The sequence below is a fragment of the Anser anser genome, assembly GCF_964211835.1.
Source record: "Anser anser genome assembly, chromosome: 26".
Taxonomy (NCBI): domain Eukaryota; kingdom Metazoa; phylum Chordata; class Aves; order Anseriformes; family Anatidae; genus Anser; species Anser anser.
Window position 1 is genome coordinate 538,451 of NC_139747.1, and position 26,091 is coordinate 564,541.

At 52.4% G+C, this 26,091-nt stretch overlaps 1 protein-coding gene across 3 annotated transcripts in view; it reads left to right on the plus strand.

The window, feature by feature from the left end:
- Window positions 1–332: 332 nt before the first annotated feature.
- Window positions 333–26,091, plus strand: part of ZMAT4 (zinc finger matrin-type 4) — a 99,788-nt gene continuing 74,029 nt past the window's right edge. The window contains exon 1 of one of the 3 annotated variants that reach the window (XM_083811551.1): window positions 333–470. The gene's annotated coding sequence lies outside the window, so the exon portion shown is untranslated. Of the gene's footprint in view, window positions 471–18,964; window positions 19,171–26,091 lie in introns of those variants that run through there. The other 2 variants (XM_083811556.1, XM_083811552.1) reach the window with 2 other exon arrangements.

The window sequence follows — 26,091 nt, forward strand, 5'->3', positions numbered from 1 at the left end:
TCTGTGGTCAGATCACTACTGCTGGACAGTACTTCATCAGTACAGTTGTTCCCCACTAAATAGCCCTGTTACACACCAGCTATCTGAAGCTCACACCAATGCAAAGAAAGGCAGGCAGCAAGCCCCTCGTAGCACAGTATTGTCTGCAGGAATTGCTTTCCTGTTATTTCCTACAGAAACTTTGGATTTGGTGTAGCTAGTTGCAGGGAAAGCAAGCACCTATCCTGGAAACCCCTGCCCCCTTCAGCCAGGCAGTCCCGGCTGCAGCGCTCAGTTACTTTGATCAAAGCAATCACCCGCCCATCATTTGAGAAACAACCAGCTGGTATGAAGGCATTAAAGCCTGGGCTGGGGGTCAGGTGCCTGGGAGAGGTTTGATAGCTGGGGGGAAACTGGGGAGCTCTCACTTCATGGTGCTTCTGGCCAGAGACATCACCCCCCGGAGCAGTGTGATGTGACCATGAGAGCAGGTAAGGCCTGCCGCTCCGCTCTGCTGTCTTCCTCATGGTTCAGGCTCGGTGTCTGGGGTAGTTGGGTGGGTGAAGCCAGGATTAAGGCTGAGCTTTTTCCTCCATGACTTCCTGCTGCTGGAGTTTCACTGTGGCTTTTTCTGTAATTATGGATTAAAGCATAAGCACCAGGTTTGCAGAGATGCAGGAAGGTAGTCAATGTGTTTATCAAAAATTTACAAGCAGTTCTTTTACTAGCTTCTGGTAAAACTTGATTAGAAAAGAAAACTGTTAATTCCTGGAGTATTTTTAGCTCACGTAGAAAGCAAGACTCGTAGCTGACTGTTGCATGTGGGTATGTGTGCTCTCCTCGTAGCTGTTTTGCTCTCCCCGAAGAGAAGGTTACTGAGGCTTGAAATGTGGTAAGCATAAACTGTGGGGAAAAGATGTGTGAAATGAGAGTTATGCTTGTGCAGGTTTGTATGGAGGAGCAAACAAACACTTATTGATACAGGAAAGCATGAAAGACTGCTTAAATCAGAAGTTGGGTATCTGCCGACTTAGTGGTCCCTGGGAGCAGGAAGACTGGCATTTGTGCAGTTTGAGGATGTATGTTACGCTAGAATTTGTTCAAATACTGATTGTTATCATGAGTTCTATTTATGTTACAGTGTTCAAGTAAATCTCAGTCTAAGACGCGCCTCTCTGCTGGGATACAACGTCCCTTTCTGCCTCACTGGGGACCGTGGGGTGCTTGAGGAGGGGGATGTGCTGTCTGTGGGGTGCTGTGCTGTGACTGTATTATCTCGAGTCAGATGTATCATCCTTTTGCTTTACAAGGCTCTGCTCCATATAACAAACGGGGGCTGAATTTCAGGTCTATTTTGCGTACACCCTGTCTGTGTGAATGCTTTCAGTGACGTTAGGACTGGGCAGAACATTCCGTGTGCTGAATGCTGGTGGTGGAAAGAAATGCCTCAAGTTAGGGCAGAACTTCAGATCTTTGCTGACCCCTGAATGTGCTTCATTTTAGGCTCCCATTGTCAACTCGGAGATGAATCTCTCTATTCAAGAGGCTGAGAACGAGACTCGGTGATGCTTGGGTCTTGCACAGAAGTGCATCTATCATGCCTGTGTGTTGTCCCCCATAGGAAACTGCTTCTAACTTGGTTGAGGGTTGCAGCAGCTAACTGGGAGGACAAGGGCCTCAGGCTTGCTAACAGCCTGCTCTGGGCTTGTCTGAAGTATGAATCTTGCATAAAGTAAAATATCATCCTCTTGTGACTCAATTTATCCTCCCAATAATGTTTATCTTGTTTGCTCCAGCATTCTTTCTGTTGAGCATTGCCTGTTAATTGAGTTTCTGGCCTTCAGTTTGTAGTTAAGTTTTAAACAAATACAGTTTTCTTTTTATGCTATACAAAAGTCATCATCTATCCCACAATTAATTTTTTATGTCACTGGCAGTCTGTGTTCTGCTTTGACCCCTGCTGGGGAATGCGTGGCTGGAAAGAGCAGCTGAGCAATTAGGGAGGATTTCTTCTCCTGGAGAAGAGCAGATACCAGCCTGGTGTGTCTGACGTGGAGCTCTATTAATATTGCGCAGGATGGGGAGGTGATGTGCCCCAGCTGCTCTGGCAGCCTGGTGACAGTGTCTGGAAGGGAAAATGCTTTGTGTTTTCCTGGTCCTAGTGCAGCGCTGCTGCCCTCCAGGCAGGGTTTAACAGCAGTTCCCATCAAAGCCCTCCTCTGTTTTGGTGGTGCTCAGCTTTTGCTAGGACATGTGCTGATGCAGCCTGAAGTCGCAAAATGCCAACTGTCTCCCTTCACACTTCTGACTGAGGATCTGATGTCCTACAGGAGTGGTAGAGAGCTGTGTAGGTGGTTTTTTTTTTTTTTTTTTTACAATTGGGAAGGATGTTTATGCTCCAACCTCGTAAAGCAAAGGGTGTCTTGCTTCATGTGGCCACACAAAGCATAGCCTGAGAGAGATGTACAGAGCACAGACAGGGAGCTTGTAATGTCCTGAGATGATGAACAGAACAGGAAGTGGGAGAGAAATGGTTCCTTTCCTTTCAGACACTTTTGTGGAAAAAAGATCCATCAAGGATAAATGAATACCAAGCTCCCAGCTCTGTCTGAGTGAGCCTTGAGCCATGGGAGGGCACACGGACGTGGGAAGTGCTGCTCTGCTCGCCCTGCTCCTGCCTCCCGCCTGAGCAACTGCACTTGTGTGGGCATCACTCCTCCCCGAGGAGCTGGGAGGAGCACGCTGCCCTGCAGATACGTTCTGCGCAGGCAGGGAAGGGTTTGTGGGTTGTGAGCGCATCCACGGGCAGCATCAGAAACACCCTTTCCTTCTGCCCCAGTAATGTTACAGGGAAAATGCTGCGTGGCATTTCAGTGGCTGCTGCTTTCTCAGTGAGCCGTGCTGGATGACCCTTAGGAAGGATGCGCACACACGTAATTAAAGTCAATCTCCACCCCAAGGCCAGAGCTGTGTTTGGAAACCATTATTCCCTGACGCACAGTCTCTTTTTTCCATTTCAGCCAAGAAATGCCCAGCCAAGCCCTGTACATGCTGCAACTGCCCTGCTGCAGAGAAAGTCCTCCATTAGTTGAAGTAGGGGAAAAAGTCTTCCAGGATCTCTCGCAAGTGCTTTAGCAATCTGTTTTGCTAGGGCTCAGACTTTTTATTTCCTAGCTGACTCCACCTGAGCCCCTGATCATGCTACCCCTTTTATAGTCTAGAGATGATCAAGTCACATTTGAATGCCCCTCTCAGGAGGGGGGCAGGGGGTCTGGCTGGCTCCTCCACTCGTTTGAGACCTTTCGCCCCATGTGTGGGGCCCAGGGGCTCTGCAGTGTGCAGCTTCCCCGAGCAGAGCCACACAGGGCGAGCTGCAGGTCGACCTGTCAGGGTGGCCGGCTGCGCTGCGGAAGCCTCCCAGCCTTTGGAAAATGAGAGCTTTGTTCCAAGACCTTCCCGGCGGAGGCTGGAATCTCCTCTGGACCGGCCGCCTGCCACAAGAATGCTGTCTCCGTCGCTGGCGTGGGGTCTGCTGCACCCCTGGCTCTGGGGCACAGGAGGTGCCAGCGGCTGCCAGAGCCCGCAGGAGGCCTGGCCCTGTCTCCTTGCGGCACATCGGCGTGATGGATCTGTCTGCTCCTGCCAGCGCGGGGGCATCAGCGCTCTGCTGCACAGTGGGTGCTGCTTGCAGCCTGCCAAGATCCGGAGAGCCGCGAGCAATCAGCAAACAGTCCCGCTTTTCTGCAGAAATGTGCACAGCCTGGAAATTCGCTGGTGTTGGTAACATTTTTCCTTTAGAGACAAACAGGAGACGGTTGCCAAGTCATTGCTCTGGCAAGGAGACGGAGGAAAGCCAGGATGTGTCTGGAAGGAGCCATACCTGATGGCAGCCAGCATGGGCTGGGGCTTCTGGCCACCTGCGGGACCCGGCTCTCCACTCCCACCTATACGTGCAGGGAGCCGCTTGGTTTGAGACCCTCTGTGGTTGCACTGCGTGGGTTGGACCCAGTTTACAGAAGAAAGATCTGCTGGGAGCAATAGAAAGCACCATGTGATGGCTGTGAGTCACATCGCACAAAGCGGCCTCGGTGGTGTGCTCTGCCCTGACCCGGCGTGTGCCTGGGGAGGATGCTCTGACTTGCCTGTCCCAACTGCACCCATGAATCTCAGATCACCCTAGGGTGTGCAACTCCCCGCTTTTGTGTGAGGAAGCCAAGTGGCCCTGTCACGAAGTGCTTCCTAAACGGTAGCCTGTGCCCTGACAAAGCGCTCTGGCTGTCCCTGCTGCTGGCAGGGTCCCTGCCAAGGTGGTGTCCCTCATGGGGCTGCTGTCAGCGACAGCCCTGTCCTGCACTGTGGAGCACTGAAATGCTGACCTTTCCTCTAGGCTCTTGTCCACACAGATCCAAGTTTATGGGTCCTGATGGCCAGAATGGGATGTTCTGAGACCTCAGTCCATGTGCCAGACAGCTGCCACAGAACAGGTACTGATGGGCCATTTGTGCCTCAGCAAGGAGTGTTTCACAAATAATAGGAAAGGAAGATAACAAAAACAGATATGTTGACAGGTTTTCTGGGTGCTTGTGCCCTTGTTTCAGTGCTGATGGCAATCAGCTGGTCCCGTTGCTGGTCCCACACTGCTGCCAGGAATCCTAAATGTGAAGGTACCTTGGTACAGTCACTAAAAGTGTTCTGTTTAGTTCAGCTTGGGGAATGTTTTACTGTTTGCAACCTACGCCTTTGAGCTTCACTATCTCAGTCTGACCTTCACCAAACTCTTGAGTCGTTAATGTGGTTGAGAGATTAATTTGCTAGAAGGGGTGGTGCTGTGTATTAATAAATTATAGCCCCAGCAGGATTGTGGAGAGCAAGTCTCCACTGTTTCTTGAAAAGAAATGGAGAGATTGGGGCATTTGTCTTTGGCAGGCAGGCAAGCATGTGCACAGGCTCTCACGTACAGTGCTCATAACTACGTTAGACTACACAAAGAATGAACTACAATTCCTTTAGCCAAAGCAAATGATGCCTTTAAACCAGCTGTCCTCCAGGGTGGGTGATCACACCCAGCCCAGATGGTCTCCTTAGTTGTTGCACAGCAGGGGTAAATCATGGATTTGGAGAAGACTGAGCTTGTTTGTGGAAGGTCCAAGGCAATTTAGTATGTGGCCATGTGTGATCTAAAGTGGGCTTAAACTGGGGAGTAACAGTTAATCTCAAGCCTTGTTTCTGAGGGTAAAACTGACTGAGATGAATGCTAGGCTTTTTCGGTTTTGAGGGTCATTAATTTTGGCAATGGTGTCTAATACGATGCACATCAGGAGGAGCGGATCTGCAGACCCAGGTTTGATTTGCTTTTTAAGTCAAAGCCATGGGTTTATTTGCTGGGCAAGATGCTCTGTACCAAATAAAATCCCATTACTTAGGGTTTCCCAAGCTGCTGCCAGGAAACTCTGCAGGTAGCTCTAAGGGGGTGCTCACACTCCTGGGAGATGCTGGGACGTGGAAGCTGAACCCCCACAGAAACCGTAAAGGGGCGCAGTGCGGCAGGGTGAGGGGCAGCGCTGCCGGAGCAGCACAGAGCGTGCGTGGTGCTGAGGGTCGTGCTGTCCCCACCACCCTGGGCCATGGGCTCAGCTGAGCCCCTATGGGGATGGGACCTTCTCAGCATCCCGTGGTGTGGGGCTGGGGCCGTGGATCTGCTGCCAGCCCAGGTCTGAGAGAGGCATGTGGCGACTGTGGGCAGCCGAGATGGCATGTGTAAGGTTTCATGTTAAATCGTCTCAATAAAATGTTAATACTAGGCTAAATGTTTATAAAAGTGTCTCCCCCTGAGTTAATACCTGCCAGAGAGCTGAGGCATAATTATGGGTGATACTACTTTAATTATTAAACATTGTGCTGCCCAGCTGAATTACTGTAGCCCCTAACCGCCTTCTCCAGAGTGTTTACAATTTCTTCACCATTTCATATTCTTCCCTCTCACTCACCCTAAATGTTTATTTAATAATCCTGAAAGACCTTTTAAGCTTCCTGGGTTTAATGTTTGCTAAACACCCTGTCACTTCCACTTCTATTGATAATTCCCGGGCTGCTGTGGAGCAGCCGGGACTCGGCTCGGCCTGAGGGCCTCCGCTGCAGGCCGGGGGCAGGCTCCGGCCCTGCGGCCTCCACCCCCGGGGGCCGGGGAGCCCCGCTCCTTCCTGGGAGCAGGGCTAATGGGGGGCAGAGGGGGGCTGGAAGCAGCCACACCAGCCCTGGGTCAGCAGCTCGGAGCTGCCTTGCTGGGTTCAGCAGGGTGGGAGAGGGGGCGAAGGTCCCAGGACGGACGCCGGGCAGCACAGACGTCTGTGGGCAGCCTGGCGTACGGGCGCTGCGTGGAGCGCCTGTGTACGGAGCCGCTGGCTGGATAATCTCGCCTTTGCAGCGCATTACCTCAGTCTCTAAACTCTCTTTGGACTCCGGCAGTATTGGTTTCAGCAAATTCATTTTCCTTCACAAAAGCTTTTGGTTACTTTGGGATTAGGGACTGTTAGAGCTCATTGTTTTCCCGAGCTGCCTTGTTTTGCTGTACTGTGTAGACGCCCGGTCTGTAGGAACTTAATCTCCCTTCTCCTCCAGCGGTTCTGTTCTGTGAAAATCTGTTCTCTGCTCTGGTGCAAATTGTTGATGGGAGATAGCAGTGGGTCTTTCTGCTTCTATTTAACGTGTCAGCAGAGAAAGACATCTGCTTGCAATTACGCGTAGAGCCTTGCTGAAGGATTGGCGTGGTAGATTTTAAAAGATAATAGGAAATCTTTATCAATTCATAATTCCTTGTGTCATACAAAGGAACATATTTCACTTAAAATATTCATCTTTTTTATTTTATTTGTACAAAATTAAAGGACAAACCATGAGATTGATATCAAGGGAAAATGCTGTGTGCTCTGTGAAGAGGCAGCCTTGTGTTTCCCCCACAAAAGCCCCGCAGAGCTGGAGAGAGCAGACCTGGGGTGCGGGAGCTCTGTGATGGCCTGCCGAGGCGCATTTAGAAATGTTTTGCTGCTTACAAGCACAGCTTTACAGCGCGCTCAAACACAAAAGCTGTCCCCAACACAGTGCTCAAAGCACTGCAATCCCCTAAAAGGGGCGAATGGCTGCAGGAGAGCTGCTGGGGTTCAGTACCTCTCCCAAGCCAGCGAGCAGCCCCTGCTGCACAGCCCGCATGGCGCGGGACAAAACGGTGCCTCTTTGTCTTTCCTGGCCCCACGGCTGGTGCTGATGGCAGGGATGGATGGATGGACACCTGGGGCAGCTCTGGGGAACATGCTCGGGGAGCAGAGATCAGGCCTGGGAATGCAGAGTGGGCATCCTGCATCCAGCAGCGCTGCGGGAGGCTCACCCCGACCTCTTCCACCCTCCCGTAGTGTGGTGGGAGCCCTGCTGGGGTGCAGCGAGGGGCTGCTCCCCCGGCCCCCCGGGGCTGCTCCTGGCTGGCTGTGAGCCGCCTGGCAGAGCGCTGTCAGCGCAGCTATTCTTGGCCTTCCTTGGCTGATTCGTTAGCCCTCTGGGAGTCTGCTGTAATCTCCTCTGTGATTAAGGGTCTCCGAGCATGTTCAACACCATTAAAGAAACAAAAAAATAATAATAATGATCTGTGCTCAGCAATGCTCCTGAGTGGAATCAGAATTGCATTCACTGCCTTCTGGCTAAGAAAGCTACTCATGCTTCAGCTCTAGCAGATTAGCAAGAGCTGGATCCCCTGGCTCGGAGAGCTTTCTGTGCAGCACCACCACCTATTCCCCACAGTGTGCTCCTCTACTTGGACATGGATTCTCATCTTTGGGGAGAGGTGGAGGGATGCATGGGACCACAGGAGGCAGCAGCTCCTCTCTGTGAGAGTGGGAAAGAGACAAATGCCATTGCCAGGAGATACCATGAGGTCCAGGTCCTGGCAGCTGGTCTCCTTGCTGGTGTGCAAATGCTCTCCCTGTTCCCAGTGCATTCAGACAACAAACATGGGGCTGCCCCTGGGCCAGATTTTGAAGAGTCTAATTCTTTGGGCACAATGGGAAACTCTGAGGCAACAGGCAAAAGTGCAAATTTAGAGCAAAAGGGAGGCAACTGTGGCATGGGCATGAAGTGCGCAGTATGTGGCAGCTGTTGCTCTGTGCCTTGCTGCTGGAAGCCTCTCTTTCACTGACCACTAGTCCTGCAGAGCCACATGGGCTGGCATAACAAAAGGCATGCGACAGTGTGCAAGGTTTTTGTGAGCATCTCTCACCCAGAAGCAGCGGGGTGCTGTGTGCTGCTATCAGGTTGTGTTTGTCTGTATCTGTGGACACCAGTTACTGTCTGCAGGTGTGTGCTGGAGGGAGCTGTCAGACTTGGTGGGGGGCAGAGAAGGGACTATGAGGGACCCTCAATGGGGTCCTCTTTCCAGAGGTGCCCAGGGGAAGTTGTCTGGGATGGGGACAGCTCAGGGCTTTGGGGAGCTCGGTCTGGCCAAGCAGGGGGGTTTGGGATGGCTCTGCCAGTGCATCTGGCCTGCTCTGAGGGTGCTAAATGTCTTCTGCCTCTGACAGCACTACCAGTGTGCAAGTGTGTGGCAGCACACAAATCTTGGTTAAGGCAGCGAAAAAACGCATGACGGGGAACGCAGCCTAGGTAAGCTGCAGGCCAGTCCAGGACACTGTCCCATTTTGGGGGACAGCAGCTGCTCAGGCTGAGGCTCCTGGCACAGGGGCAGGAGCCTCTGGCGTGTCCCCGTGGCCCTGCTGGTATGTGACACAGGCTGCCAGGCTCCCTGTGCCGAGGATGTTCACTTCTTGCAGTGGAGGAACAGTCTGGTTTCATTTTAAGCTCCCAGATGTTGGTCATGTTACCAACATTTCTTTCTACTGAAGCAAATTCAAAAAGTCTATTTTTCTTTAAGGTCTCAGACGTGAGACGTGGGGAAGCTCATGTCTGTACAGCTCGTGACCACAATGTAGAGCAGCCCTGTCCTGGCCGGGGTGTGCTGTGGCATCCTGCCCCGATCCCACCGCCTCCCCTCTGGCTTGTGCATGGGGTCTGTGGGACTGGGTGTGCTGGGGCGGGGTGGGCAGTCCTGGGTGCACCCTGACCTCAGCTGGGACACCAGCCCTGGGTGCGGAGGCAAGATGGACGTGTCCCCAGCAGTCCCCTCCAGCTGCAGCTGTCTAAATCCCCATCTGCCTGTAAACCAGGGCCTTGGAGCTTGGCTCCCAAGTAGGCACCAAGGCTGTGCAATCAAACTGCATGGGGAAGATGCTCCTGAGGGGAGACCCAGCCCTAAAGCAGGTTCATGTGGTCTTGCCAGCTGATGGCTGCAGGACTCTTAAAGAAATGTATTTCCTGTCTGTTTCCTTCTGTCTTTGATCACGGTGAGGCAGAGAAGAAGCTCATAAAATCTTTCTGCCTGGATGGGATTAGTGGGAACTGCCTTTCTGTGCTCTTCTAAGGCCTCTCACCAGGCAGCTTGACTGCTCACCCAATTCCTGGCTGTCCCATGTCATTCTGCAGAGCAATCGGGAAGCTTGTGCCTCCAACCCAAGACAAAAACCAGATTTCAGTTTGGTCTTAGTGGAGTCTTGGGCATTTGGGCTTAGAAAGTAAAGCCTAGCTTGTTCCACCTCTGTGCTGGGCTGTGATGTTGTAGGATGGTGATGCAAGATCCAGGAAATCTCCTCCTCGACATCCATGCAGACCCATCTGCAGCCAGTTCATCAGGTTTCACACGCACGGATGTGCTGTTAAACTGCTGGCCCAGATGTGTGGAGTAATGGAAATTCAAAGCATTTTTCATGGGCCCATTGGAAGATCATTACTGAGCAATTAGTTTTTGCTAAGTGCTTGGCCACGGGGCTGCTTTCTTTCCCCTTCCCCACAGAAAGGCAGCAGTGAGCGTGCACAGCCCCGTCTTGCTGTGTTCTCAGGAAAGCTCCGGACTGTGCCGGAGAAGCAGCTTCTGCATTATAGCAGGAGGTGTAAGTTTTGCTCTACTGTTTGATCTTGATACCACCAACGCAGCACTGGATCCCTTTAGTTTCTTGCTGCTCAGCTGAGCAGTCACTGAAAAGCCGAGCAGGCTTTAATGTTCAAAGGGACGGTGAGCTCCTTCCTGCACCATTTACATCCCAGTGCTCAGCTGGCAGGGCTTCCTTCGGGACGCAGCGCAGCTACTTTTGGGCAGGTTTTCATTTTTTATTATCACTTAAAAGATAGGAAGGCCGGGAGTGGAAGCAGACAATTCCTTGCAAAGCCCAGCCTTGCTGCTTAGCCCCTCGCTGCTCCTGCAGAGTCTTGCCAAGGTCATGCTCCTTCCGACAGCTCCCGCGGGATGAGGCTGCTGGGCTCTGCTCACCCCGGGGGTGCAGCATGGGCGAGATGGGGTGTGGGGTACGGGCGGCCGCAAGGCCTGGGGCGATGCGCCTGGGGAAGGCATGGGCTGGCATGCTTGCTAGTGGTCTCCCGCTGGCTTAGAGCATTAGATTATGCAGGATTGAGTTTGATTTCTTCCCCCCTCCTCAGATTTTTAGTAGCTGACAGTTGTTACCAGCGTGAGGTACTAACTTTTTATTTTGAATGCATGTTCAGGCTTGTTAATCACTTCCAAATGCCCTCCATCTAAAGGCTATATTGTTTCAGTATTCAGCCACTAATTTTTTGAAATCTCTGAAATAAGACACTGCTCTCAAACATGTGCCGGAGAGTTGTTCCTTTCCGCTGTATTTTAAAAATATACATGTGGTTTAATTCAACAAGAGGACTGGAGGGGACAGTTTTCCACCAGTTCCCTCCTCCCCTTTTTCTTTAGAGTTGTATCTGCCAAACCACCAGGCTCTGTGCCAACAGCAGCCCCTTGGATGATCCCAAACGCATCTGGAGGTTAAAAAGTGTGTTTCCAGTGAAGCCCGGAGTTGCTGTCTTACAGTATGTGACTTGATGTGCCCTGGGGGCTGTTCAGTCACCTGCTGGCTGAGGACAAATGCCACCAGTGCTGGGATGCAGATGCCAAAGAGGAAAAAGGTCTTTGGATGGGGTAGGGCTTCTAGCAGCTCAAGAGCCCTGCAGGCTGCCTGGCTGAGCGAGGATCAGCTGGACTGTGCCCAGGGCAGGGCAGGTTCTTCAAGCCTCTGGGACATGAGATGAGCCGTGACAGCACAGCTGGGCAGGCGGCTGCCTTTCCTCGCAGGAAAGGGCTGATGTCGTTCTCTCTGCTCCGTTGCTGTTGTTGCGCAGGGATAAAGCCAATGAAAGGAAAGTCCCTACCCAAGGGCGTCACAATGCGGGTGCTGGCTGCTGGTTTTGGAAAGACAGCAAATGCTGTGAAACTAGGTGAGAAATGACAGTGCCTTTCTGAGAGATCTCACAGCTCGGGCAGACACTGGAAATCACTGATCTGTCAAAACAATGGGTACCATAATTCAGAAGGCAAAGTGCAGGGAGGGTTTCTGCCAGCCCTAAAGCTCTTAAAGAGCTTGGTTGTGTCTGGGCTCAAGGTTCCCGATTTATTTCTGCGGATTGAAGTTGCTTTTATGCTCCCTAGCTTTGGTAGGACTCTTGGACAGAACTGGGTGCTCTGTCTGATCTGGCTGAGCTGCTTTAAACTCAGCTGGTTCCAGAGCTGCTAGCTGGGCTGCCTGCCTGCTCCGTGCCGATGGGCTCTCTTGAAGTTGGCCCTTGGGGAGGGTGCTCCTTTGCTAGCGGCTCCGCTTCGGGCAGATGTGCCAGGCGGCCGGACCTACGCTGGGCTGGGCAGCTGGTGGTGCTCCCAAAAATGCAGTTTAACGGCTTGAGTGGCTGCTGCCAGTGGGGGCATGCCCGGGACGGAAGGGGCGCGCTGGTTTCTCCGTGAGTCGCTGTTGTGGTTTAAAGCAGGACAGCCACCGATCGCTCTCACAACCCCCCCTCAAAGGCAACGAGCAGAGGGGAGAGCCGCTTTCGGGCAGCGTTTTGTGCGGTCGCTCAGGATCAGCTGCAGGAGCCAGGATAAGCGACCCCCTTCTACCAGAGGAGCGCTGAGCGACGGCACCGAGCGGCCCGGCGGGAATGGGGCCGGGGCCGGTGGGAGCGGGGCCGGGGCCGGGGCCGGGGGGAGCGGGGCCGGGGCCGGGGCCGGGGGGAGCGGGGCCGGGGCCGGGGCCGGGCCCCGCAGCGCGGGCGGCGGCTGCCCCCTGGCGGCGGCGGGGGCAGCGAGGGGGGGGCCCGGGCGGCTGGCGGCGTTCGGCGGTTGCTGGTGGCGACCTGAATTTGACCGGCGCCATGCCGAGCCAAGCAAAGGGTTAACAAGAAAACCTCCTCCGCATCCGCTCCTGCGAAGTGACCTCTGCGGGGCCCTCCCGGAGATGCAGCTATCTTGTCTCCGTGCTCTCGGAGACGCTGCTTATCCCGAGCCTGACAGTTTGCTGCTGTCTCCAGACGCTTCGCCGGCAGCTGGTTTTCGTTATCATCACTATATGGTACCTCACCTGATCTCGCAGACTTGGCGCGATAAGCTCCTGAGAGACTGAAGGGGTATCACATGGCGTCCCCACCAGGTTGGACAGGAGTTATTGAGCTGGGTGTCAGCACGGGAGGCTATTTCTAATATAGCTCCTCTGTGCATTGCACTGGCTTATACCAGGTCCAAATTTGTCCCAGTGAATGGGAAACATCTGCAGGAAAAGCTTTTTTTTCCCTCTTGCAGCACTAGGGGTGCACAGGGTTGTGCAGCTCATTTATGAGGATTTTTGGAGCTGGCTTGGTGCGGCTCAGCCGGCGAACTCTGAGTGCTCCCCAGGAAGGAGACTGGATTTGCACAGCTCCTTCCCTCTGCCCTGCACTGCCGCCCAGCTTCCAGGAGCCAGGTCCCAGAAAAAACTCCAGTTTGGTGGAGAGGGCCCTCAAGCAAGGACTACCAGGTGTACCAGATCCCCTCCTGCCAGGCTGATGGGCTTTCCTGAGAACCCGGGGATCAGCCTCTTCTGAGATGCGAGAAACTGTCCTGGCGACAGCCTGCTGAGGTTGGACCTGGCCGGGGATGTGGGACCACAGGGCAGTGGCCAGAAGAAGCTGCCTGTGGCCTGATTTCACCACTTGTTTGCCAGGCAAGCAAATGTGAGAGGTGCAGTCCAGAGCCCAGCTCCATCCTCCCCAGGTGAGGCACGCGATGATCCATTGGTGATCTCTGCTGTGGAGATGTGCAACACTGTGCGCAGCACAGAGGCACTGCTGCCTGCTAGTGCCTTTCAGAATGTGTTTACACCAACTTGTCAATAAGTTACAGCCTTGAAGTCAAGCAAAGGCATCCCAAAGAGGAATGGAAGGACCAATTCATTGGAAAGTTCATATTGGTTACACTCCCTGGGAAAGAAACAAAGCCCCAAGCCACAACCAGCACACTTGGAGCCCTTTGGTGACAAAATCCAGACTGCATTTGTTTGGGAGCAGAAAACACACTGACAGGTTAAAGTGAATACTGCATGAGGAAAACTACTCATCACAGGCTCTCGCTGCGGAAGGTTCCTTCCCACGGCTAACAGCATGCTTCTTTCCTGGAGTCCTAGACTGGACCAAGCACCTTTTACTTGAAGACCTTTTCCATTCGGTGTGAGGTTAGCACAGACCAAACATTTCTAAACTGCTTGGGATCTGCCCTGCTGCAGGGATCCAGCCTGAGCATTCCAACTGCATCCTCTGAGCTCTGTCCCATTGCTAATTCTCTGGTCTTTCTCCATAGCAAGTCCTGCCAGACCCATCGCTACCTGGAAAGGAAGGTTCATTGGCACGTGTTTGCAGTCAGACTTGCTTTTCAGCTGCAGAGAGCAGCAAGGGAGAGGATTCCCCATCCCCATGCCCAGGGGCTGTAACTGGAAAGGCCTCTGCTGTCCAAGTGAAAGCTGAATGCAAGCTGAGGGAAAACAGATGGTTTCAAGATCAAGCCCATCACATGAGTGAGAAGCCAAACTGCTGATGGATAGGGCAGCATTTAGCTCAGGCACGGAGCCAAATATAATGCTGCCCTCCCTAAAGTGCAGGGTTGCTGATGACCGGGAACACAAACCCTTGTTCAGGTACAGAGCAGTCCAGCTATAAAGAGAGCAGAACCCAGCTGGGGTGTTGCTGGCCCTTTGCGTTCCAGCTTGACTGCGGCACCATGTCACAGCACGCTCTTGGTGAATATTTTACGCTTCAGTCAAGTGCTAGCAGCTGGTGTTGACCCACCGGAGGGTGATTTTTAGCTGCCCGGTTATTTCACCTTGACTCACCACAGGTCACCCTGCGGTGAGCTCTCAGCAGCAGCACGCGGCGGTCCGATGGCAGCAGGCACAGGCCTTTGCAGGCATCAGGGTTCAAAGTTTCTTGTGGGCTATGCAGATTGAAGGGAACTGAAGGGGCCGCATGGTTACAGCAGCCTGTAGGTGGACACCGCAGGCTTCTGCAGGCAAAGGAAAAGGCTGAGTGCATCATGTCTGTGCTCAAGATGCAAATGTGAGTAGGCACTGTGACCAGCCGGGCCCTTCTGGCTGCAGGCTGCTGAGTAGTCATTGTATTGCTGTACCAAGGCCCTGCCTTATACAGTGGCCTTTAAGAACAGGGGAAATGGCTCTGTTTGGATGAACGCTGGATATTGCACTTGGGACATACCATGCAGCAGCGAATCCTTCAAGTGTTGCTGCAGAAAGGCTGCCGTGAAAGCACAGAGACAGGAGAGCGATTCCAAGAAGAGTAATTGCTTAATTCAACGCAGAGCCTGGCTGTCTGCCCACTGCCCACATGCCAAAGTAATTAGTGGGCACAAGGCTGTCTTCAGCACATCCCCAGCTGTGGCAGAGTGTGTGAGAGGCAGGCGATGTTGATCGGGAGGGAAGTGCCTGAACAGCAGCACACCTCATTTACAAGAGCAAAGGGGACTGCAGCAGGTTGTAACGGGCCTGGCAGTTACGGTGGTGGAAAGCTTGGGCTGGAATGGAGCCGCAGGGAAGCGGAGGTGCATTGAACCACCTCTTGCATGGCGGTGGCATGTGGTGACAGATGCTTGAACTGGGCAGCGGGGCTGTGGTGTGGAGCTGGGACTTGTGCTTGCTCAGCAGTGCGCGTCACCCCCATCCGCAGAAAATCTGTAAGAGGAAATTGGATTTAAAATGGTTCTGCATGGCTCCAGGGAGAAGTCCAGGAACGGATGAGGGCTGAGGGAGGGCTCACTCATCACCAGCTCATTAAACGCGGAAACCCAAGCCCCAGGAGCCCTGTGCTCTGAGGCAGCCCTCTGCAATGGGTCAGCTGTGCAAGCGCCTCTGCAGTGGTGATTTGGCGTTGTGAATGCACATCGTGCTGTGCCTCGAATCCGTGCCCAAATGGGGACGTTTTGATTATTTTTAGTCTTACTTTAAAAGTATGCCCTATTTTCACCCTGGAGGACCAAATCCGAGGTATTATTTACTTTTGGAGATAGAAATGCTTTGTTTCTGTAAGGTCTCTCGACAGAGTTCTGTTTACATCTGCATTTTTCATCTATATCTCAGTATGTGCGTCACACAGAGAAAATGAGCTTTCCGCTGGAGAATGTGTGTGGCCTGGGGCAGGGATGTCCCTCAGCAAACTCACTGTGGCCTGGAGGGGATCGCAGTGGGCTGGGAGCTCAGTGGAGAACAGGCCCGGTAGAGAGGACCGACAGCGGTGCTGGCTGCGGTCCTTGTGTCCTGCTGGGGCAGGAGGGTGTGCAGCAGGGCAAAGGCACAGCGTGTACCCAGTGGTTTTCCTCATGTGCTTTCTCCCAGTAGCGCCAGCATCCTGCCTGGGGAGTTGTTCGGCTGGGGATTTGCCTTCTGCAAAGGATGTCCTGCGTCCACCTGTGAGCATCCTCCCCTTGTGCTGTCCCCGTGGTGGAGCTGCTTGCGTTGGGAAGAGGGGCAGAGCTGTGTCACCCTCTGGGCCTCTGCTGCCTCCCTGCTCCCCACTGCCCCGGTCTGCACGTTAACGTGCTCTTTGTGGGGTGAATTCAGAAAAGCCACATTTGCGCTTGTGTATCCAAAATAACATATGGGCAGGCAGTTGATGTCTCAATCCATTTCCAAGGCTCACTACAATAAGCACTTAACTTTACCCGTGCCCAGATGTGTGCGCGTTTTATGTGCTGTGCATAAAAAGGCAGAAATTGCATGGGGTGGAATGTGTTGGAATTGGCACTTTGGAAAATGCACACTCTGCTGGAATGTGCTAACATCCAGCTCACACAGAAGGGCAATTAACTCTATTTATGTTCATGAGACTGAATCTAAAACTGGCTTCAGAAAGCAGCTCACTCACATTAAAGGGCTTTATAATCATTATGCTAAAGTATTTCTTCTGAAAACATTTTCAGTTTCTTAAACAGTTAGGATATTTATAAAATATGGCATCAATTACTACATATTTTTTTATTCACACTGATTATACAACCTATAATTATACTTAAGCCTCTTATTTGTATATCATGGCAGCATTAAGAAAAGCTCTGTGATTTGTCTGCATGTTATTCTTTCCAGATAGCAGAGGGCTGCAGTCTCTCCCCTCCTTTAGAGAATTAACACAGTTATGTTGCCTAAACAACAGTGCTCCAGGTGTCTGCTCCCCCCAGCCAGCTCTGCACAGAACATACGGGCTGAGGCTTGCAATTTGTTGTGACAGGTAACACTCGGCTTTGTGCTATTTGGACTCCAAACACTGTGTTTACAGCCAGCTTCTCACAATAATTTAGTCACAGGAAAACATTTTCCTGGATCCCTTTTGCTTGCTGTAGTACAGTCAGGAATAATAATTGGATTAATTAAACTCTTGTGGTCTGTCATCAATAAAGGCAGCACCCACCCTGCTGGTGCAGAGCCGGGGCCCTGCGTGCTGCCCTGGGGCTTGGTGCTCCCGCAGACCCCACGTTGCTGGGGTCCCACAGACCCTCGGGGTTCTCAAGTGCGAGCCAGGGATGGTAAAAGTGTCTCAGCTGCTGAAGTGATCACTTCGAGCCTCCCTGTTATGAGTGGTTGAAAGTAAAAACCCTGCTTGAATTAGCAAAACCAACCGAGTGTAGGATTGGGCCAGACAGTGGTCTGCACTCAGGTGGATGCTGCAGGGGACGTGTCCCCATAGCCGTGCTGTACAGCATTGCACTGTTCTGGGTAAGCTAGCACTTCCCCACAACACCGTGCTGTATGAACACATTAACGACTTTTAAGGGATTTTATGTTTAAGCAAGGACTGTGGAAAGGAGGCAAAGGAGCGTCTATTTGCCTCGCTCTGGTTCTCACCACATTTTTCCTGTGTACATGTACGGCAGTGTAGGGGTTAAGGGAACGGAGCACTGAAATTTCAGTGCATAGAGCAACTCCCTTGCAGTGGATAAAGCATGTACACAGCTTTCCTTGTTACGCTTGAGAGATGAGCAACAATAGACAATGAGTCAAAGTGGGGAGCCAGAAAAGAGCTCAGGAAAAAGCTGCTGAGAATTACTGGTGTGGCTGGGAGAGCGAAGCCCTCCTACAACAGAACATTGTTCCCCTGGCTATAAATCTCAACTGAAATATGAACACCAGACTTCCAAGGACTTCCCAAAGCTGGAGCGCGCATCATCAATAATCCAACCCAATGTGCCCTGCACAGAATCCTATTTATCACCTTGATGCTGAGGCATGGGATGGGAGGTGGGAGCCCTGCAGGGCTGGGATGGGAGGTGGGCAAGTCGGGGCCAAACAGCAGGAAGGGCTGGTGCTGCCTGGACTCGAGCTTGCTGCTGGGATTTCCCTTCCAGCGGTGGAGGGAGATGACTGAATAACCAACCAAATGAAACCGAACGTTATCTTTGTTCTTTTCCCCCACAATAAGAAGCTGTGCAGTGTGTTTGGTCCCCCAGATTGCTGGTGAAAGTTTTTAGTGCATAATCCTCGCTCTGTAGCTGTTTACAGTCGGCTGCACAGTGACCATTCCCAGGTGGCAGTCTGGAATTCGTACCGTGCTGGCAAGTTACAAGCTATTGTTTCTCTCCTTGGTAGAGCGGCTGTGCAAGTCCCAGCACAGCATGGGCTATGGATTTTCTTGTTCTGTTTATGACTGTAAAATTTCGCATTGTTTCTGCTGACCTCTCTGTGCTTAAAATGCCTTTCTGCTGTTGTGAAACTGCTGCTATGTCTTCCCAGAAAATTTGCAAGGTTGTGCAGTGGGAGATCTGAAACCCGTTTTAATTTCGTTCCACCATGTTTTCCTGAGTGGTTGTTCTGTTCTCAGTGATGAAATGCTAAATCTGATAACTGATAAACAGGGGGAGCAGACCGATTGGTCCAACTGAGAGCTTGACTCCCTCCCCAGATCCCTACAGTGTATTTCCCAACCCACAATGGATCCTTGAACCTCCTCAGTGTCTGTGATTACACCTCTTCTGTTGTCTCTTACCTGGGGCTTCTCCTAACTATGCTCCTACTGCTCTTCTGGCTCCTGCTGGGCATGTTTGTTAGAGGCCGAGATCCTCCTGGAAAGAGAAAGGCATCCTCTGCTTATCCAGGCAGGTACACCAGTGTCCTTCCCCAGCTGAACAGAATAGCTCATTTCTAGCTGGGGACCCAGAGGTCCTGTTCTTTGATAAGCATCTCATAAAACCTGAACTGTTTCCTCCAGGTAAAAAGGACCTAATGGCAGGACACTTGTATCACTTTTGTGCAAATATCAGATTACAGTCTAGAAGCCAAATTGTCTGCAATTACAGAACTGAATTAAAGGGAAGACAAGCCAGCAGCACATACACTATGAAGGAGGGCCACTGTTTCTCTGCAGATACCAAAATGTCTTAAGTTCAGTCTCAGAGAAGCACTGTTGCCTTCCAGAGGGGTAACAAACATTTGACCTGCTCCTCCCTTCGGCTTCGGGAGGGAATTGAAACGGAATTCCCCACAGATCACCTTACTTTACAAACAGGAGGAGCTCCTCCTGCAGTACCCGTGCTGAGAAAAATCCGGGCGGGAAGGGTGCCGTTCCCGCACGCCGGGGCTGCCGGGGGCCCGGAGCTCGGAGCCGCACCGCGCCCGGCAGCTGCTGGGGAAGGGGCAGCAGGCGGCCGGTAAAGCAGCCCGGCGGCAGGACAGCGGAAACCCCCTGCTTTATGCGTGTCCCCTCCAGAATGCGATTTTCTCTTCCTAAGGCGTGCGGAAGGAGGAGTCCTTTAACAGCGGGAAAACACCAGCCTCAGTACGAGCAGCGAGACGCGCTTTGCCCTTAATTACCCCGCAGCTTTTGAGTCAACCCCCTCGTGCAGCTGGCGCTCGGAGGCTCGCACCTCCGGCCGGGACCCCCGAGCCCCGGAGCCGGCCGGCCTCCCGCGGCTCCCCCCGCACCATCCCTTGGCCTCTGGTGCCTCCTGCCGACCGGGCCCCGCCGCGCTCCGCTCCTCCCGGACCCCCGCGCGGGGCCGCCGCGGGTGGGGCGCCCCGGCCCCGTGCCCCGGGAGCCCGCGGGGTGGCGCGGGTCGCCCACGGACGCGCGGGGCTGCGGGGCGGCGGCGGCGGAGCCGTGGGGAGCCGGGGGCGGCCCGGTCGGGCTTCTGCGGCCGTGCCTCGCTCAGCTCGGGGCCTTGGTTTTGTTACTCGTATTTGCGTTTTTCATTGCAGCTCTTGAGGGAATCTCGGTGAGATTCAGCCCCCCCTTAGCACTGCGTGTGTTAAGAGTAAGTCAGAATGCCAGAAGCGGCTCTTTGCGAGCCCTCTGCCCGGATAATAACGTGTAAAATGATTTATGCGGAGAGCATGGTGGTGCTGGGGAGAAATTGCTTCTGAATTTTGCACGTCTCCTGTTGTGCAGTATCAGGTGCAGCAGTCAAAAGCTTCCATTCTGGTCCAATGAGGGTGGCACCTCTATGTGGCATAACCAATCTGGGCACGCAAGCTGCTGGTTTATTCATTTCACTAATTGCTTGTGTCTGCTGCAGCTCTTCATACAAAAAAAGAAAAGGGGAGGGGGGCGGCAGAAAATTTAGAAATTGATAACAATCTTTATGCTGGAAGGAATGGAGATGAGAAGACTTTTAATTTGTAATTTGCAGTCTAACAAAAAAATTAGGAAGGAACAAAAAATAACGGAAGGTCAGCTGGTTTTATTTAACACTTAAAAGAAAACCCAAGTTGGTTATTTTCTGCAGCATGGCTTTAAGTGCTAATCGCATGGTAATTGAAGACCTTCCCATCACGGACCAGGGGTGAGGATGAGGCTCAGCTGCCTGCAGTGGGGGTTCCTGGTGAAAGAGCGCTGGCCTGGGGGTGTGCGGCAGGTGGGGAGAAAAGCGTGCAAAGGAAGAGGAGTGGTGGCACCTGCCTGGTGCTGGCGCCCAGGTGCCTGCCCCAAATAGCAGGATGCTAAACAGGGAAACCAGGCGATTTGGGAAGAGAGTGCTGCAGCAAGGGACATGTCTCACCTGCAGGTCCAGGAGCAGCTTGTGGTGGTGATTTAGGTGCCTGGGACTAATGTAAAGGGATCGTGTGCTGCGTTATGGTTTCAATTTCCCTTAGAAGTGCAAGCAATGACTGTGCTGAGTCTGTGGGTTTCTGCTTCCTGCTGCTATGCGAATGCGCTGCAGTGGGTGCCCTGAGCTGGAGCTGGGGCCTGTGTGCAAGTGGGCTGCTTCTGGGAGCACCCGGCCCGTTGGAGTCTGGCAGCGGGGGATGCCCGGGGATGGGCTGCGGGCAGTGGTCCCACAGGTGTGCGCTGAGAAATCCCTGCAGGAGCTCAACTGCAGCGTGCGAGTCCAGCGCCCAGCTCCTGCAAAGGCTCTTGCCTTCACCCTGGGACGTAGGGACAAATAGTTTGTGCTCAAGGCCACCACGCTGCCTTGCTGGCCGGGCTCCTTGGAGTGGTCTCCAGCACCTCTCCAGTGCTGGGCAGAATCAGGCCCTCTGTTAGCACGAAGCTGGACGTGCAGCTTGGGCAACGTTCCCAGGTATCCGTGCCCCTCTGGCATCCCTCAGGGCAGCCACGCATGCAGACAATAAAAAAATGCTTGCTGTGTGGGCATAGTGTATCAAGCTAAGACCCTGCGAAAAAGGGAGGGCAGCCCCTGAGACGTGTTGTGATTTTGATCCTTATTTAGCTCCATGTGTTGTTTTTTCCTCACTCTGTCTCTGATATGAATGTGCTCTTAATCTCCTTTGTAGAGAACAGGCTATCATACCAAAATTCATTAAGTTATGGAGCCTGCAGCAAGGCTTAATGATAATTTAAATTAGGAACCTGAGTTGTGGCAGTGTAGCACTAGAGTGAATGCTATAATTAGGAAGGCAGCAATTTCCCTGTGACCTTTTATTTTTAAAGTGTTTTAAATGGACCGGTCTCATCTCCAAAGCACCCTCCCTCTGTTAGAAGTTTCTTTCTAATGTGGGTCATGCCTCTGCTGTTTGCAGGTGGCACAGTACAGAATCTGCATTTTGTTTTTCAAAGTTAAGGTGTCTTTGAAATATGATTTTGCATCTAATGCAGAATGTAATAAAAAGACTTTAAAGAGCTGCTGACGCCTCATGGAAAACCGAAAAACATTCTGTTTGAGAAACAATTCTGCCGGGCTGTCTTATCTGCTGTTCCCTTTGCTCATTTTTGATAGCAAGGGGCACTATAAATATACATACTTATACATAAAAATGAGAAACCTTGGCAACCAAATGGAAGGTTAGTTGTTTTCTCGTGTTCATTCACCATGGGCGGGGGGGTGAGGGGAGGTGTAGTTCATCAGTTGGTATTTCATTTTTACAGCGCCGGACTGACGCCGCGGCTCTTTGTTGAGTGTTGGCCAGTGCATCTGAGAGGCAATCATCTACCACTGAAATATTTTTCCCTAGACGTATTTAGCCCTCTAAAAATAGTGGCAGTGGCTTCTGGGTGCTCCCAGAGGGGCGGTGGGGCAGCAGGAGCTTAGCGAGGTGCCGGCAGCAGGATCTGCCATGTGGATGCGGTGACGGGGCACTCGGCCGAGCTTTGCAGCCTCCCCAGAGAGGTGCCACGAGGCCGGTGCTGCGAGGCTGTGGGTGGGCAGCCCTGGGCGCCCCCGCTGTCCCCGCATTGCAACGTCAGCATTAACTGGTGGGTGCTGGCTGGGGACGCTGTGCGGGAGCCCAGCACGTGGGCCCGCGGATCACACCCCTGTGCCACGACCCAGACCTGCAACGGTTCTTGTGGCCCTAACTGCATGACACAAGGCACTGCCTAGGGGAACTGATAGAATTGTTATCACCTGTGAGACCTTAAATTAAACCTGATGAAGAGCAGAATCTCTGCTGCAAAGATTGCCTTGTATTGTTTCCAAATGACTGGACAAAATAACTTGCCTGATCCCTTTCCTTCTGATAGCTCTTGCGAAGAAATGCAATAGGCAGACCGAGGTTTTTGCCCAAGATACTATTTCAGAAACCCAGTAGATTTTGCTGATCTCAGTGCTAGAACAACAGATAGGAAATTTCAGGCAGCACAAGGAAGCCTGGCTTGTCTCTCCCTGTCACGTTGGTGTGACCTCAGAATTGAAACTTGCACTGCTGCAAGTCATTGAAGTGCTCCTTTGTTGTGAAGTTTTCCAGTGAGTTTCCCAGGCAAATTACACACCTGCCGTGTTCTCAGGAGAAAACATTTTTTGCCTTTACCATCAGTCATTCAGAAAATTGAGTTATTTTGGCAACAAAATACTGTGCCCCCATCTGAAACTGCATCTTATTCGTGCTGTCATAAATAGGAAAACTTAAAATTCGGAATATGGACAGATACTACCATCAAGTGTTGCAAGATGTACTTTCCTCCTACTGGTAGTTTTCAGAGCAAGAGCCCTGCTACGTGAATTCTTCCGTGCACTAAGAGCAAGCTGTGGAAAAGGCGAGTTTGGACAAAGGACAAATTGTTTCCAGCTCACGTCCGCAAGGACTGCAACAAGCTGGTGAAATGTGAGCAGCTGTGTAACAGTGCAGGGATCAGCCTTGCTGCAGGCTGGGTAGAGCAGGCTTGTGGAAAATGCTCCTTTCCAGGAGGTCAAAGCAAGCAGTTGCCTAGTAAACAAGGAGAGCCAATTTAGAATTGAGGGTTAATTGGGAAGCTGATATGAAACAGGTCTCCAGAATACTCAGGAGGATCAGTGTGAGATGGAAAGAATCACAGACACTGTTTACGTGCAAGTGCAGCTCTGAGATGCCTCTCAAAACAGTTAGGGTTCCTTTTAGCAAACTTGGGGTAGATGTGGATCCCAGACGTCTTGTTCAATATTAACACACGCCTCTTTTGTCTTGCTGCACTTGTGCCTTGATATTCCTTGAAACTGTGATGTACAGGTACATAGTGCACATAGCAATCCAGCCATGCGGAGGGTGAGTGGGCTCAGATCTGCACGCTGTCATTCCCCTGTCACCAACTGATGGTGGTATAATTAGAAAAGTCATTAATCCTTGCTCAGTAGTGTTAGAAACTATTTATAGCAAGGCAGACAAACAGTACCCTACAATACTGGGCAAGGGTGGATATGGAAATGACTCCTGGTGCCATACGTACAGCAGTACACAAATCAGAGGAAAGAATTTGTTTCTGGGAGGGCAATTCCCATTCCAGCCATATGCAGAGAGGTGCAGACCATCTGCAGTGACCATGGTGTCGCTCTCCGTCCTTGCTGCAGTGAGTCACTTTGGACATCCCATGTGGTGCTGCCATCCTAGCTTTGGGGTCCCGGTCGTGCCTGCCCATGCTGGGCCAGCCCTTGGCTGCCTACCCAGTGGCTCCCAGCACAACGGCAGATTTTGTGCTACCCTTGTAAAAGGGGTGGGAGAAGCTCCAAACTTTCTGACGCAGCAAAAAGAGGGTGCAGCAAAGGACTCCTGGGTGGTACGCAGTGCGTGAGGAGCTACAGAGCTCACGTAGAGGTAAAATTTGCTGCAAAGCTGAGAGTTGCAGGCAGCTGCAAGAGTGGGTGTTGGCAAGGCACGTGGGGAGCCTGCGCTGTCGTGCTGGGGTCAGCTGAGGTGGCAGTGTTCGGAGAAATGCTCCTGTTGTCAGCTTAAACACTTCAGTGGGTTTTGCCCAGTGAGGCACAAATTGCATGTCTGTGTGCTGGCAGTCAGGCACTGGGGAAACCACAGGGGAAATCTGTTTCTGTCTGGGCTCGCTGCATCTTCTGGGCTTTGCTGTGAGGATTTCTCACAAGAAAGCGTAAAATTATTTTTGCCGGTGAGATTAGTGGACCAAGGCTGCCTGTGCTCAGAGAGGATCCAAATCCCTCGCAGAGGCTTTGGGGCAGCGGGGTCACCCTGCCACAGCTCGGACCCAGCACTGGGGGTGCCAGCAGCAGTGGGCAAGGACCTGTTGGAAAGGGGGTGGTCACTGCCTCGTGACTGCTGGAGGTCACCAGTGCTGGCTTTGGCTCGCAGAAGCAGTGCTCATGCTTTGCATCTCACATCTGGTTTGCCTGGATGATAAAAGGTGACCTCGGAAATTGCATTTCCAAATATCTTCTCCTGTCTGTGCGGAATGGCATTGTTCCCAGTGTTTCAGGCTGGGACTGCCTGGGGCTCTTTGTTTAAACTCCCTGGGTGCTGCAATTCTTACGCACAGAGCTCAAGATGCTCTGCCAGAGTCTGGGCTCCTGGAAGGCGGCAGCAGTTCAGCCTTTTGTTATCCCCCTGGATTAAAGACGGTGGTTGAGGATGAGCTAACAAAATCAAAGTAATCTATCTAGGGACATCCCGCAGGCATGTTTAACTGTGGGATGGAGCCAGGGTCAGCTGCTAGTTCAGGTTGTTTCAAATAGCATGAGCTGGCAGAAGGGCCCACAAACCTCAGTGAAGAAGCATGTAGTACTTTAAACGTGTTTACCAAACTTTGTTTTGCAAAAGGCCTTGCTGCTGCCTGTTCTAGTTTCCCTGCTGAATGTCAGGGAAGGAGAAGCCTGAAGGGCTTCGTGCCTCAGAATAGAATTTGCATCACTGCTGTCTCGCAGCAGTGGGGACGGTGAGGCTGCCAGGAGGTTGCTGGCCCCTGCTCCATGCCGCGGCTGGGGCTGCAGGATCTGGCCCCAAGCAGTACTCCATGAGCAGCGCTGCTTTGTGCTCTGCATGGGTGTGTGATCTCTGCTCTGACCAGGAGCGGGAACTGGATGTAGGAGAGGAGTGGCGGCAGTGACAGAGGCTGCTCCGGTGAGTGCTGCAGCTCTCACCTGCCCACAGCCCCTGGCATCGGTGGCAAACCGAGAGCAGGGGTTGTGGGCAGTGTTGTCGTGTCCTGTCTCATTGCAGATGAGTTCCCAGTTCAGGCAGAGTCTGCTGCAAGGATGCCTAATAAGCAATGCTCAGGTGACCGTGTCTTTGCCTACAGTTTCCTTTCTCCTTCTCCTTTTCCCCCATGCCTTCTAGCTCAGAAAATGGAACACAGATAGCACAGCACAGCCCACAGGAGGGAAGGGAAACAACGAGCGCCGAGAGGAGCAGCAGATGTTGCTGCATTGCACAGTAGAGCATCATCTCTCCTGTCTCCAGAATTCGCTCTGAGTCCGCAGACTGATGTCTGATTAGTGGTGTTCCAGGGGAAAGCCTGGAAATGTCCTAGGGACAGCAGAGCATTTGCCACATGTCAATTGTTTTACTGGAATGAGAGAGGAAGTCAATTTTTTAAAGTGCAAAGTACAGCTACTTCCAGCAATTCCCCCTCTGTCTGACAAGGTGACCTCCACCTTACCAGCCCTGGTTGTGATGTGCTTGGGCAGATTTCAGTGTCCTTTGACATGCTCTGCTGTGTAGGCATTGAGCTGTGAATGCACACATGAGCTGGGCCAGGCTGGGCCTTCTGGAAAAAGTCGGGTATTAATTTTACTTTGACTATTTCCCTTCCATCCAGTGCCTTTGCCATGCCCCTTGACCTGTGCAGCGACTGCTAATTAACAAAATGGCTTTGAAGAGAGCTGGCTTCCATCTTTCCTCCCTTGGGGAAAGAGGGGAGAGCTGAGCATGTGCTCTGGGGGCAATCGGCAGTCCCGCGGGGCCTGGTTCTTCTTTGTCCTCTGGCCACACTGTGCCATGGGTCCCACTTCCTCACTCACCACCATGCTCACGTGTGGCCTTAGCACAAAGGAGAAGCAAAGCAATGGTTTGCTCTCCCGGGCGGAAA